The sequence below is a fragment of the Crocodylus porosus genome, unplaced genomic scaffold, assembly GCF_001723895.1.
Source record: "Crocodylus porosus isolate Cpor-Errol unplaced genomic scaffold, CroPor_comp1, whole genome shotgun sequence".
In the NCBI taxonomy this organism is placed as follows: Eukaryota; Metazoa; Chordata; order Crocodylia; family Crocodylidae; genus Crocodylus; species Crocodylus porosus.
This window is the reverse complement of record NW_017728931.1, coordinates 46,019,178-46,033,036: the sequence shown is the minus strand read 5'-3', so window position 1 is coordinate 46,033,036 and position 13,859 is coordinate 46,019,178. Positions and strand designations below refer to the sequence as shown.

The 13,859-nt window shown below is 42.6% G+C and overlaps 1 protein-coding gene and 1 long non-coding RNA gene across 4 annotated transcripts in view; one reads left to right on the top strand and one right to left on the bottom strand.

Annotated features, from left to right (window-relative positions):
* The window catches only part of CHST11 (carbohydrate sulfotransferase 11), a 252,261-nt gene that overhangs the window by 122,108 nt on the left and 116,294 nt on the right, over positions 1–13,859 (bottom strand). The gene's annotated exons all lie outside the window — the stretch shown is intronic.
* The window catches only part of LOC109316578, a 19,285-nt gene continuing 13,301 nt past the window's right edge, over positions 7,876–13,859 (top strand). The window contains exon 1 of the long non-coding RNA XR_002102875.1: positions 7,876–7,885. This is a non-coding gene — a long non-coding RNA (uncharacterized LOC109316578). The remainder of the gene's footprint in view (positions 7,886–13,859) is intronic.

The following is a 13,859-nucleotide window of genomic DNA, read 5'->3' as shown; positions in this document are numbered from 1 at the left end:
AACTGCCAAGGGAAGTGGTGCTGGCTCCTACCCTGGGGGTCTTTAAGAAGAGGCTTGATGCCTACCTGGCTGGAGTCATTTGAGTCCAGTTTTTCTCCCGCCCAGGCAGGGGGTTGGACTTGAAGATCTACAAGGTCCCTTCCGACCCTACTTCTATGATTCTATGATATGTTCAGTACACATAAACCAGTCTGAAAATGGTCTGAGATAAGTCTGATACTACACCAGGTTTAAGTGATTTGGGGCAAGCCAGTTTATGCAATGTCTGTCCCAGACCCCGTCCTGGTTCAATTTAAATCAGACTCCCCCAGCATCCTGGCATGCTCTCTGCTCCATTGCAGGACTGGCCCCTCCCTTCTGCTCCCTGAACAGAGCTCCAGCAGAGACTGCAGGTGTCTGCCTGGCTTCCCCCTGTTCCTCCACCCTCCCCTCACCACTCCTTGCTAAGCAGAGGTTCCTGTCCCCTCTGCCTTATACAGACACCTCTCAGCATTAGCTAGCAGACCACATGCTGGCTATGGTTTGTGCTGTGGGAGACTGGACAAAAGCAGACAGGACTGTGTCCACTTAGGACTTTTCGGAGTTAATCAACAGGTAGCTGATAACTTCCTCCTGTTCCTTTCTTGGAAAAAGTTGTTTAAGAAAAGCTTGAACTAATAGAAAGAAGCACTGTTTTCTGATGGGGGTGATACATGTTGATAAGCAAGCTGATAAATGCTCTATCAACAAGGGGTATAACCCCTCCCTAATCAGAGCATCCTATGGGGCTGGGCCATGCCCCCCCTCAGCTCAGCACTCTGGAAGGGAAGGGAGGGCTGCTCTAGCACCACCCAACTTCTAGCTTGATCCACTGCAGGCATGTGTCTGCATTTCTGGGATGTCTGTTTGGTTACAAACCGGTTTAGCCTGGCTAGGTTAAACTAACCTACAAAAACTGAATCAATTCAGGCTCAGGTTCTTTGAATGTCTGTTCTTAGCCTTGGAGAGCAACTCTTGCAGATAAGTCTGATTTGGGAGGGGAGGCATGATTTGGGGGTTTCTGATTTTGCAGATTTTGGGGGTTTTAATCAGAGCTTCTGCAATTTTTAAACAGACAAAACCAGGATCCCTGATAACCAGTATAAAGATACAGTAACAAAAAGAGGAAAGTTCATGCATTCCAAGTCATGTCTCCTGAGTTTTGTCTGGTACAAATTACCTATAATTGTGTATTATTCTAGGACTTGCCATCTAAAACCAACACCCTGAAAGATTTATTATACCAGTGTCCTATAATTGCTCTGCACCACTGAAGCACTGTGCTAACCTAAGGCCAGGTACAGATGTTACATGTTTTCTGGTATAAGCCCTTGAAAACTGGTCTACATCCATAACAGAACAGAAGTTCAGTGCACATAGACTGGTTAATGCATAGCAGAACCCAATCTAAGATAGACCTGGATTGATGTGCATTGAAGATCAATAGATTTAGGTTTGACCAATGCATCGAACTTCTGTACCAGATCTTGTATCAATTCATATTAGGTTGCTGTGCACGGGCATCCTAGGCAGCCCCCACCTGGTCAGGCTCCGTGGTACTGTGCCCACTCACACGGGGTTCTCCTGGGTTCAGTGTTCGGTCTGTGTGTACATCATAGGAAGCTTCAAGACGGGGTTTGTGCAGGGAGACAGACGCTTCCCTTCCTCTCCCCACCTCCCCCAATGCTGCCTGCCTGCAGCTGATAGGTGCCTGTGGCTGACATGATGTGGCAGGTGGCAGGAGGCATACTTGCCTGTGCCTGGCAGCCAATGAGGGGTAGCCCAAATGCTTAGCAGTCTTCAGCAGCCTGGGAAGCCTGCAGGGCATGCTGGAAGGAGGGCATGAGCATACCAAACCTGTTGACTTTGGCCAGTGCAGGCAGCTAGTGTGCTCTCCACCCCCAAAAAAGGGTGAATGTGCACTCTATTCACTACCAATTTAAGCAACACCGCTTACACAAAGACCAAATAAACTTAGAGTGATTCGACCTTGGGCTTTTTGAATGTCTGCACTTAGCCAATAGCTACATGTCCACAGAGTTTACAGTTAGCTTCCATGGTACTTATGCAACTGAGCCACAAATGTAATTGTTACAATACAGGTAGTTTTAAAGCACGGGCTACACAAAACTCCTCGTGCTAAGTAGAACATTTAACTAAAAGAAAACACCGCTTTCTAGTGAAGGGTTATTAAAGCCCATAAACTATCTAAATCTTTCCAGATTTGAAGATCCCTTTATCATCTCTTTAAATGGCACTTCAACTTCCCCGGTAGCTGTCAACACTTGACTGGGTACATTCTGATGCTTCTGTCAATGGTTAAGAAAAAAAGTATTCTGGAAATCTTTACAACAGAACCGAGAGAACTAAATGGTCCAGAGGTTTAAGTAATGTCAGCTGTCCAAAGCCCTTTCACCTCTAGGTGATCAGTTTAACTATAGGCTAATGGAACTATTAATACATTTCATGGCGTGTGTGAAATAAATGCAGTGGTTACGATAAGGTTCCCAATGGACATGTGCCTTTATCACAAAAATTTGGCAGTAACTGGCTGCCTTGTGGACACTTGAAGAAGAGTAGCAACTAAAAAGGAGTTCTTTTTCCCTTGGGAGGATCCCTGTATGATCAGACCAGGAAGTACATTTGGATTGTAACATGTCTGTTACATGGATCAACCCAGGCTTTAATTTCAACATCCTTAACAACAGCAAAATTTGTTGTACTATCCAAAAAGGTTGGCTTCGATTTTTTCCACACAAATTACTAGTGATGACAGTTAATTCAGCAAGAAGTGTTTTGCTCTTTCTTTCATAATGTGAAATTCTTCTTTCCCAACCACTTACACCTAGTTTAAAATGAAATGCGGGCAAAATTTAGTTCTAGGCCAATTACAAATTCAAAGGCTAGTATCACACGACTCATTTTAGACCAGTAACTGAAGACCTGGCCAACTGGGAAAAGGAGGTTTCTCGATGAGAATCACACCTTTCATTTCTAGCCTTAGGTCCTCAGATATCAAAGATATTAAATTCTCAGTTATATGACATATAGAAAAACTATTTTAGGTCATCTGAAAATGTTTTTAAAAATGCATTAGCTACAATTTTTCTCTCCCCCCTCTTCTCAGAAGCCTCTGGAGTTGGAAGAAACTGGGCTTCAGTGGTAGAATGCTACAGATGGATGTTGCGAGTGACATAGCAATCTCAAACTCATGCTGACAAACCTTTACATCACATCAAATAGACTGATCATGAAAGTAAAAATGTTGTGCCCTCTAAGATGCACAGTTTAATATCCCCCCATTTCCATACAAACCAAAAAAAAAAAAAATCACAATATATTTTCACTATAGAAAGCTGTAATGTTAATTTATATAGATGAGACAGAGAGAGAGAGAATGAATATATTTGTACAAGTAAATCTTACAACTCCTGATAAAAATAGGATGATCGTATGCCCCAGTTTAGCCAACACTGTCCCAAATTTCAGGCTTGTCCTGGCCTGCCATTGGGAATTATAATGGGTATCCTGGAAACACGGGGTGTGGGGCACAGTTTGGCTGGAAGTTAGAGCAGCACTGAGCACCTTGCAGGTGGCGCACAGCTCTGCCAACTTGTAAGCATGCACAGGGCAGGTGAGTGGGGGTTGCAGCATCCCATATTTCCTGGATGATGTTCTGGATTTCCAGGATTTCCATACGGTCAGCTTAGCCAGAAGTGTTGTTTGTTACTGAAAGACTATATACATTTAAACCTGAAAGGAGTTTGCCCCACATAGTTTTATCTTGTTGTTTAGAGTTATCAATTATCTTTAATGATAACAGACTGTTTCTGTACATATCTGGCTTGTTTAATGATACCAGATATGTACAGATTACTGTACATATACATATGGCTTTCTTTGCAAAGCTCATTTCACTCTAATGGTGATCACAACCATCTTTTAACATTATGCTGAATGACGTAACAATTTAGAACAGGAAGTGAGGGAAGAACAACAAACTGAACTGGAAGAAAGAATTCAAGTAGGCAGATACACTGGTATATCGTCCAGGCTAAAAATTAACCAGGACAAATGGAGTTAAATACTTTTATTCTGGTAAAAGATGCTAAGGACTATTTAATGAACCCAGACAATCAGGGACACATTCTTGCATCCCATCCAGACAGGAAGCCAAACATCAAAACATGGAGTTCATCAGTGGCTTATTATTATTCTATGGAATTGTTCAAGCACTCTTTCTGGAGTTCTTCCATCCAAGTCCTGTCCATTCCCAATTCTTTTCAGCATGTGGGAGCTTCAAAGAGCCAAGTGCCAGGTGATCTCAAGAATGGAAACTAAAGTCTTAAAGAGATCTATTATTTCTGTGCATTACACTTGAAACCTTTCTAAATAAGCTATTTTTACTACTTACTATCAAGCATACTTACAGGCATATTTTCAGCACAGTGACTACTGTTCAGTTCCCATTAATGTAAGTGACAGTTTCCTGACTAATTCCAAAGCCATAAGATGGAATTAGTTCTCTTACCATCTGGATTTCTACTATTTAAGGGGGGTGGGGCAATATATTGAAGAGATCACAATTATAGCATAGTGCTTTGAATAGGATCAAGTCTCTCCATGCCCATCAGTTAGAAAGAAATCTTTGCATAGAGGCAGCGCAAATCATGGACATAACCTTTATAATCTTTGTAATATTTAGTGGCTAATATCACAGATAAAAACATTAATGGAGAATGACTAATGGTAACAGGAGAACCAAATGATTCACTTAGCTTTGCTCTTTCACTAATGTATTCTTCATATGACAGGCATTTATTAGCTTTTGCTGATGATTCCACAGACCCCCTGCCATGCACAGAGAGCCTGTCTACACATTAAAACTTAATGTGCAAAGCAAGTATTATTGATGTTATACCCTTTCAGAACAGAGCTATTAGCATGATTTTTTACCGTCATGCCTGTATTTTCTTTAGCTACCAAATATCACAGGCTTAATTGCATCAGTAGCTAGCAGCTCAGGCAGATTTTAACATTCCTGTAATGTATTCTCCCCAAACTGCTGTTTGTGTGCGCGAGTGTTTTCCTATATCTGCAGGGACATATTAAAATAAAGTGTATGTGATATTTCAAAGTGACAGAACAGCCTTGAAGTCTCAGTTATTGCACACAATATGGCATCTCCCTGTGCTTCTTGTTATTCATATTCACGGGAAAAAAATCCTTAAAAGGGTCTGTGTCTGTTCCAAGGTTTAGCGCTCACAAAAGCATCCAACTGCTGGGACTACCTGGAACCACACACTGGGTGATGCTAAGTACTGCTCTGAATACTCATCCCTGTTGTGTATTACCAGCAGCATATAGCCTATAGCATGGTCAAGTTCTGCATACTTTACTCTGGTACAGACCTAAACAGATGTCTCAAGCCTAGCTTGCAACATGACTGCAAGTAATAAAGCCTCTTCTAAATAGGATGCTGCTAACTGCATAAAAATATAGCACTGTTGTTAAATGTCCCTTCCCCCCCGCCCAGGATCAGGTGAGACCAAATCCCCCAGCTAGATTCAGTCAGTAAGATTTTCTGAAGTCCCATTCTCCAAAGCAACTTTGGAGCCCTGGTATAAAATTGAAAGCCAATGGAGCATAAATTCTTGGGGCGGGGGGGGGGCGGAGAGTGGGGATTATCCACTTCCTGTACTTACAGGAGGCTGCACAAACACAGCTATACTGCTTCCCGCTTGGGAGCTGGTGTGTGCAGAGAAAGTGAGACATCTCAGCATGGTGCTGCTCTGTACTGTATAGAACCAGCCTCCTTCCAGCTGCTTCAATCTAAAATGGTAAGCCAGCTCAGATACTATAATAGCGTTACAGTGTATGCAACCTTTTAGCTACTTTTAATTTAAATGAAATTAAGGCTGGTACAAATAAGCCATCCATCATAATACATTTTTTTGTTTCACAAAGTTTTAACATAGAAAATAAATCAAGCGTTTTGCTTTATGGCCATTAAGTAACAGCTTGAGACTGGCAACTGCATTTAAATATTCCTTTTTAAAAATGGGGGGAATGAAATAATTAATGGATATATTAGATTATGGCATATTAATACATTTTTCATTAATAAAAAGTAAAAGATAATCTAGCAAGTCATTTAACAATTTTTTTTAACTACACAGATGTTGCTTGTCTGCAGTTTTGGGAAATGAACTGAAAGAAGGAATACACAGAGTTTTGCCAAGTAGTCATAAAAGACACTTTACAAGGTCAGAAAGAGAGGTGGAAAGGAGATTATGCAAAGGAAAATTGAGAATGATATATGAGCAGTCATTTGCATCTGCAAGTGCTAAACAAAGAATGACATTTTTAAATTTTCAAACAGCACATGCTTCACAACAAACCAAATGAACATGATACGTGTGTATTTCAGAGACATATTAAATATAAAGTTAGCAACTGGGAAATTTTGAGCATTTCATTTTGAAAACGTGAGTAGATTACAATAGTTTTGTCAGATATATCATCCAACAAATGAGCCAGATTTGTTGGATGATAGCAGTAATGATTATTAAACATCCTATTATCATTATTTTTAACAGCATTTGTGCCCAAAATGCTTAGTCAGCAGAAAAATCACAAAGAATGGAATATCAGGCAAATGAATCTATGTCTCAAATGTATGATTATTTTAAAAGTATGTAAAAATATATATCCAAACATATGAAATTATTGATTAATGTAAAGGTTGCCTAGAGACAAGTAAAAATTGACAGAAAAACTTAAACTGTAAATATAATTGTGTTAGAGATCATAGTGCACTTAAAACTTTGTTTCATTTTAATAAAATGCAGTGTTTTATGTGTTTGATAAATTTTTTGCATTTAAGAAAAATTATTTTGAATTCCATACATTGCTCTCTCCCATAGACCATGCTCCCCAGGTATAATCACTGAACAATTTGAAAATATAGGCCTCTCTTCCTGTGGTGATTTTTTGTAAGCAGAGTTTTACAATTGCTCATTATACACATGAACAAAATTTCAGCACCTAGATTTGTGAGCTTGTAATTGTCATCAGAGTCAATACTTGCTATTCATTATTTGAACTTGTAACTAGTTCCTAAAGTCACTTTGTAGTTTCCTGCTGCCCCACTTTCCACTTTCCAGTCCAGAGATGCATGTTCTTGCGTGAGTATCCATAGCTAGAGAGGATGTGGAATCTCCATCACTGAAACTTCTCAAGTGCAGATTATACAAACATTTATCTGGGATGGGTTAGGCAGACATGATCCTGCCATGAGCAGGGACTTGGACTGTTTAATCTTCTGAGGTCCTTCCAGCGTAATTCTCCTAGGTTTCTATTTACTGCACAGAAAGTTTCCCCACAAACTTCATGTGAAAAACTCTCCCATCCATCTGAATGGTTATGAGTAGCAAAGCAATGGAGTTCATGTGCACTGTTAAATCTCATTCACGAATTTGTCATTTTCCCCCGCCATCATTCATGCCCATCTACACAAAGACATCTGCACATTAAGACATAGTTTAGTAGAATGTGGCAAAAAGACAAACATTTTACAATCCTTTAAAGAAGAGAACATTATAGAGGTCCAATCATAACCTCTTTACTCTGGAAGAGCTGATCAATTCCAGTGGGATTTTTGCATGAGTAAAGCTAAAAATATAAAATTCTAAGGCAAAACTTTAATGTAATGCACAAGCCAAATCCTTATATCTTCATAAATGCAGGCATAGAGCAAGGATCCACTGAACACATCTGGTTTTTGATACCACCCTCAGCTCTTAATATGGCAGTGAGGTTACTGGTGAAAAATCCTGGGAAAGTGCTAATGTGTTACTGATGAAGGGTGACCGCCTTTTTAAAATGTAAAGGCAGGACGCATGCCCATCTCCCCAACACCCCTGCCAGCAGCATAGCCGGAGCAGAGCAGAGCAGAGCCAAGCAAGGCCGTGGCGGATGCAGGCTCCTCGCCCTGCTGTCCTTCCCCTGACAGCCCTCTGCCTGCTGCATGCCTCATGCTCCTGCTCACCTCGCAGTAAAGGGGCAGAGGGGCACAACTCCATGCTGATGCTGCCCCAGTTGCTGGCAGGCATGGGACTCCCTGGGGTGAGGGCAGGGAACACAAAGCCTGCAGCAGGCTGCCCACCCCTGCCCTGTGCACAAATCTGGGGGGCACATGCTGTCCTGTGGCCCCCCCACACTGGGGGTGGGGGGAGGCACACAGCAGGAAGCAGTCTTACCCTGTGCCCCCTGGATGAGCCACTTGTGGCTGTCAAACTCCCTGCCCCAGCCTCAGGGTCCCTCGCTAGGCAGCACCTCCAGCTCTAGCCGCACACCCTCCTTCATTGTGGGGGCGTTGATCTGCCCCTCCATAGGCTTACCTGCAGGGAGCTGCTCTCTACATTTCCCCGCTCTTTCCCAGCCATATGCATGTGTGAGAGCTACCGATTACCCTGTGGCAACCCCTGCGTCCTCTTCGCAGCAGCCTCAAGCAGCCCCTTGCAGGCTGAAATGCTGCCAGCCTACAAGGGGAAACTTGGATCCCTGCATGATGCTGCAAATCTGGCACAAATGCTGTCCCGGAGTTGTGCAGCCCAGGACCGAGACTTGAGGACCCCATTCCAGGACAGTCTTGCTGCTTAAGGATAGGTGGTCACCCTAACCTGAAGTTGCGAGGAGATAATGCATCTCCCTTCTGCCACACATCACTGAAACAAGCTAACATTCCCCAATGAGCCTGAACTCCTCACCTCCCCACCAATATTATTTAGAACAGTTGGTGCTATTTTACACAGAGGGCATCTCTAAACACATGTTTATGGCAGTAGGTCTCAAGTTTTGTTACCTTCATTCATATAGGGAAGGTATTTAAGAGGCACATCTGAGGTTAGTCAACTCCCAAGTCTTGATGCAAATACATCTGAAACTAGTAACCATAATTAAACTTAAGGTAAAATCAAAATAAGTCTCCATAGAGTCATTAGTTAACTTAATCTTCACTATGCCCCTGCAAGATGTGGGGATATATACCTGATTGCCATTTTATATCTAGGAATATTGAGACAGAAATGTAGAATGACTTGACCAAGACCACAGAGTGAGTCTGTGGCTAGACACCGTAAAAATGTAAAACCTCCAGGTTCCCAGCCCTATATTCATTCTTCCACATTAGATTAGTTTCAGGTCATCTGAGTTGCTATTTATGGTACCTACCCCCAAATAACAATATCAGAGCCAAAATATTTTAGATCGTCTTGAACTAATTAAGAACCGCTTTTGCTTTTCACCTCATTGTGTGTTATTTGTGCATTAATTCAATTCATCTTATCTATCAACCCCAAACCCAAGGTTTACGTTTACTAAATTGTTCTAATAGCTCTGGTAGTGTCAGAGGCTGAAGCAGCTGTATCATAATAAGATGCAGAACAGCACTATGCTTGGCAACTAACGCTTTTATCTGCAGATCATTATTGTTATTATGTTACCATTAAGGCAATACAACAAAATCATTAAACATTCCACACCCTAGAAAATAACGCATACGACTAAACAGGGTCAGTAGTTCTTATGGACCAGTAGCTCAGTGCAGAAGCCATTATTACAATATACACTTGGGTCTCTCTTTATGCGAGGGTTGCAGTCCAGAAAAACCCTTACATAAAGCGAATTCACATAAAGTGAATCCATTATTACATGTAATTAATAAGGATATGTACCAGCCTCACTCTACCGTCCCCCTCAAACCATGACAAATTCAAACAGTAAATGCTGTACGGAGAGGCTGCGAGCTCCGTGCTGCAAGCAGCGGCATGAGCAGTGGGCACGGCGCCAAGGTAGCGTGGAGCAAGCACCTTTTCCGCGTGGTCCCGCTGTCCACTGCTTCCCTGCCCCAGGTGCCTCCGCAGTCTGGTGGGCATGACCCAGTGCTACAGGAAGCTTGTAGCCTCTTTGCACAGCCCTGCTGTTCCCAGCCACGCTGGGTCATGCCTGCCAGGCTGGAGAGGCACCCAGGGCAGGGAAGCAGGGAATGGTGGCTGCTTGTCCTGCGCTGCCCTGGAGATGAGTCTCCTGTGACTGCTTCTCTCTAAGGGGTGCAATCCTGTGCCACAGGAGGCACGTAGCCAGGGGAGTGGGGTGCAGGATGCTGGGACCAGGTAGGGAGAGTAGCCGAACTGGGCCCAGGATCAGAGCCAGGGCCCATTGCGCCTGTGTGTCCACCCCTTCCCCCTGGAAGTGTGCACAGCAGTAGGGAGCTGGCCCTCCCCATCCCCCGATGAGCCACTGGAGGCTCCATTCTGCTCCCCACTGGGGCCCTGGGCCCCAAGCATGCCCTGGCTTGACAGCAGCCCCAGCCCTGCCCAGCTCCCTCCCTACAGGGGCCTCAATCCCCCTCTCCCCCACTAACTTACCTCCTGGAGCTGCCATCAAGACTAATTGGGGCCACGTGCATGTACTGTACATGCATGTGGCATCCTGTGTCTCACTCCCTCCCTTCCACTTCTTCCCAGCTCCCTGCAGGCTGGAACTCTGCCAGTCTGCAGGGAGCTATTTGCCAGCCAACTTCACATAAGATCGGATTTCTTGCATAAAGCAAGTTTCTGGTATAAATAAGGTCGTCGCATACAAGCAAATTTGCACAAAATGAATTCGCGTAAAGAGAGACCTGAGTGTAAATACTATTGACACTTCCTCAAAACCGATCACTTAGGGACCGCCTCAAAGCCCATTTGAAGCAAGAGCGTCTTTCCACTGATGACTTTGATGTGACATCCACTGAAAATTGGTGGAAAAGTTTACACTGAATTTTCAAAGGTCTAGTTACCTAAACAACAACCAGTTGTTCTACAACGCCGAATATAAATTTGGAGTGCTAACAGTTGAGGGGGAGGACCCAGGAATGGGGGGGACACACAAAACAAACAAACAAGCCAGCGCTTTACCAGAAGAGGAATCACGTCAGTTTGACCCAACTCCCAAGTGCCGATATAGCTTGTGCACTTCAGCAGGGATTTTTGGTGCTTGTATCCAATAGCCGATTTAATAAGCACCAAAAAACCCTACTGGAGTGCGTGAGCTACACAGACACTGGACACAATTTCTATTCTGGGCATGTTCCTAAAGTAAAGCACTATTTCCCCCAGCCCCCCACTCACATCTGTAAGCACCTTTAGGCTTCATGATCCATGTCAGCTTCTATCCCACAGCAAAACCATTCAAGCATTATTGTGTATAAAGAATAGAGCAGCATACCTTTAAATAATTTGTGAGCTCACTACTAAGGCTCATTGTGTTCCATCTTGTAGAAGCAACCAAGAAGTATACCATTCCAGGAATATTTTTGGTCCCTAGGAAATGGTATCCCAAGAGAAGATGGCAACTACTTCTCAGCCATTAATTTCCCTGAGGATATACATTTAGGGATGATAGTATTGACTGTAATGCATTTGTGATTTATTTTCCTAAAGAAGCCATTTATTTGCAGCACCTGTCGCTGTCAGCTGCAGTTTCCTTTTAGTTTCACTTGGTTTCCGCAGTTCTCTTCTATTTCACTATATTCCTACATTAGGATCACAGTCTTGTCAATAAATGTTGTCTCTTGCTCTTTATACAAGAAAAATAACATGAAGAAACCATGGAGGTACAGTTGGCTCCCAAGTAACTGTGGTTACTGACATTACACAAACATGCTAGGGCTAGTTCTGTACATATTGCAGCTTTGATTTTTGGCCGTTGTGGCAGATTTTTGTTCTCACAAACACAGAACACAGTGAGCACCACTAGAACACTCACACATTTTTAAAGGGATACTTTTAGTCCTACACTGGAAGTACCATGAAATATAAGCATCCCAGGTAGGCCTCTACAAGGCCCAAATAGCAGAAGCTTTTTCCATGGGGGCTGATGGAATAAGCATGCTCTGTCCATAACTGTTTGCTTTATGTATTGTTTTATACACACACACACACACACACACACACCCCTCCTTTTTTAAAGATGATTTTCCATATCCTTTTTAAAAACAGCTTTGCTGCATGAGGCACATGACATTTTCTGGATACTGCTGGCAGACCTGGATCAATGCCTCTCAGTAGCACTTTAATGCCTGTTATTAATGCCCCACATGGCACTGTTCCTACTTCAGTATTCATATCAATATGGAACTATTCAGTGCATCCTATACGACCGTGCACTCCAAGTTAATAATCTAGTATGAATACTCACTATATTTGTAACCGATAGCCCCAAATAGCCAGACCTTCCGCCAGTTTCTTTTGGGAGCTGGTTTAAATCTTTTTTCTGTGCCTTTGTCACAAATAACTTAAAGTAACAATAGGGTTTTACTGCCTTATTACTTGCAACTCATCAGCTTGTTAATGAAAGATAGAATGTGAACCTATATGTCAGTAGGATAGTCCTTAATAACAAACAACAGTATTTTGCCAACGGCTTTTTAGAGAGATTCAGTGTTTTAACAGACGATACTTTGTTTTACTTCTTCGGCTACAGATTTAATTACACTGATAATGTCATGAGGAACACAAATAAATTATTAATTCAACCTGGCTAAGAATTCATTCATTTATTCTGCGTATTTTGTTTCAGGATCATTTACACTTAGATAGAAAGGTGATTTTTTTCCCTTTAGTGTCAATATTTTATGTCCTAACTCAGTTAATGGCCCAAATGAAAATTAAAGTGGCAGTGGGTCAAATGAGGCTCAGACACATTGGGAAGAATCCCATTTCATTGTATGCATCCAAATGGCACTTACCCAGCTGCATTACTGCCATTTTTGGCACTTATACACAGATCATGATCCTACATGGACACACTACACAAGGAAGTAAGTGTGTCCATGTGTGTCCTAGGCATGTCCAATAGTCTGTACTAGGGCTAGGCAATTACATGGCTCTATACATGTGTGCCCTGAGTGAGCATAAGTCTTTAAATTGTAGCTGGCAAAAAACCACAGCTACCAGGTATTAGATGCTGGGGTAAGGGAGAAATATTGGGGGAGGGAGGGCTCTTATGGTTTAGTCCAGTAGTTTAGTGGTTAAGGCACTTGCCCAGGAAGCAGGAGACCCTGCTTCTAGACCCAGAAGGGGTTTAAACCTGCATCTCTCTGACTACCCCACACATTAGTATCCCAGGGAGCACCATTCTAGCTTGTTAAGACTGATTTAAAGGAAGGAAGCAGTTTTAAGAGTCTTGGGCAACAGTCTCATTACTTCATCTGCAAAACTATGACAAATCATAAGGATCCACTACACTGGGCTGTTGTGATTCTAAAATCATTAATATTTCTAAACCTGCATCAGCTCCTTAAAAAGAATCTACTGCACAAGTACAAAGTACCATCAGCAATACAGGCAAGTTTGCTAGTGCATGCTGGTATTCAAAGAGCTGGATTCAAAGCCCATTGGAGGTAGTGAAAAACTCTATAGTGGACTTTGGATCAGCTCCATAAATATCAAGTTAGATGCACAAATACATATGTCTGCATATATGGGCATGTAACCCCAGAAGAGGTATGCAGGGAATACATCTATTGCAATCTTTGGGAAGAGGTAGCTCTATTTTGTACAGATCTCAGCCTCCAAATCTGTGTGCGCAACACTGACCTCCAAAACATGTTGCAGCCATGTGTTTTACACTGGCTCATTTCCCAGTTACCCTACATTATCACAAAGGGAAGTCAGACATTCAATTGAAGTTTGCTGTACAATAGTTTTTTTTCCCCTTAAGTCCTATTAAACACAACGCTATTTTCCGCAAACCATAGGAAAGGACAAACCACCATATTTATGAGCAAGCAACCC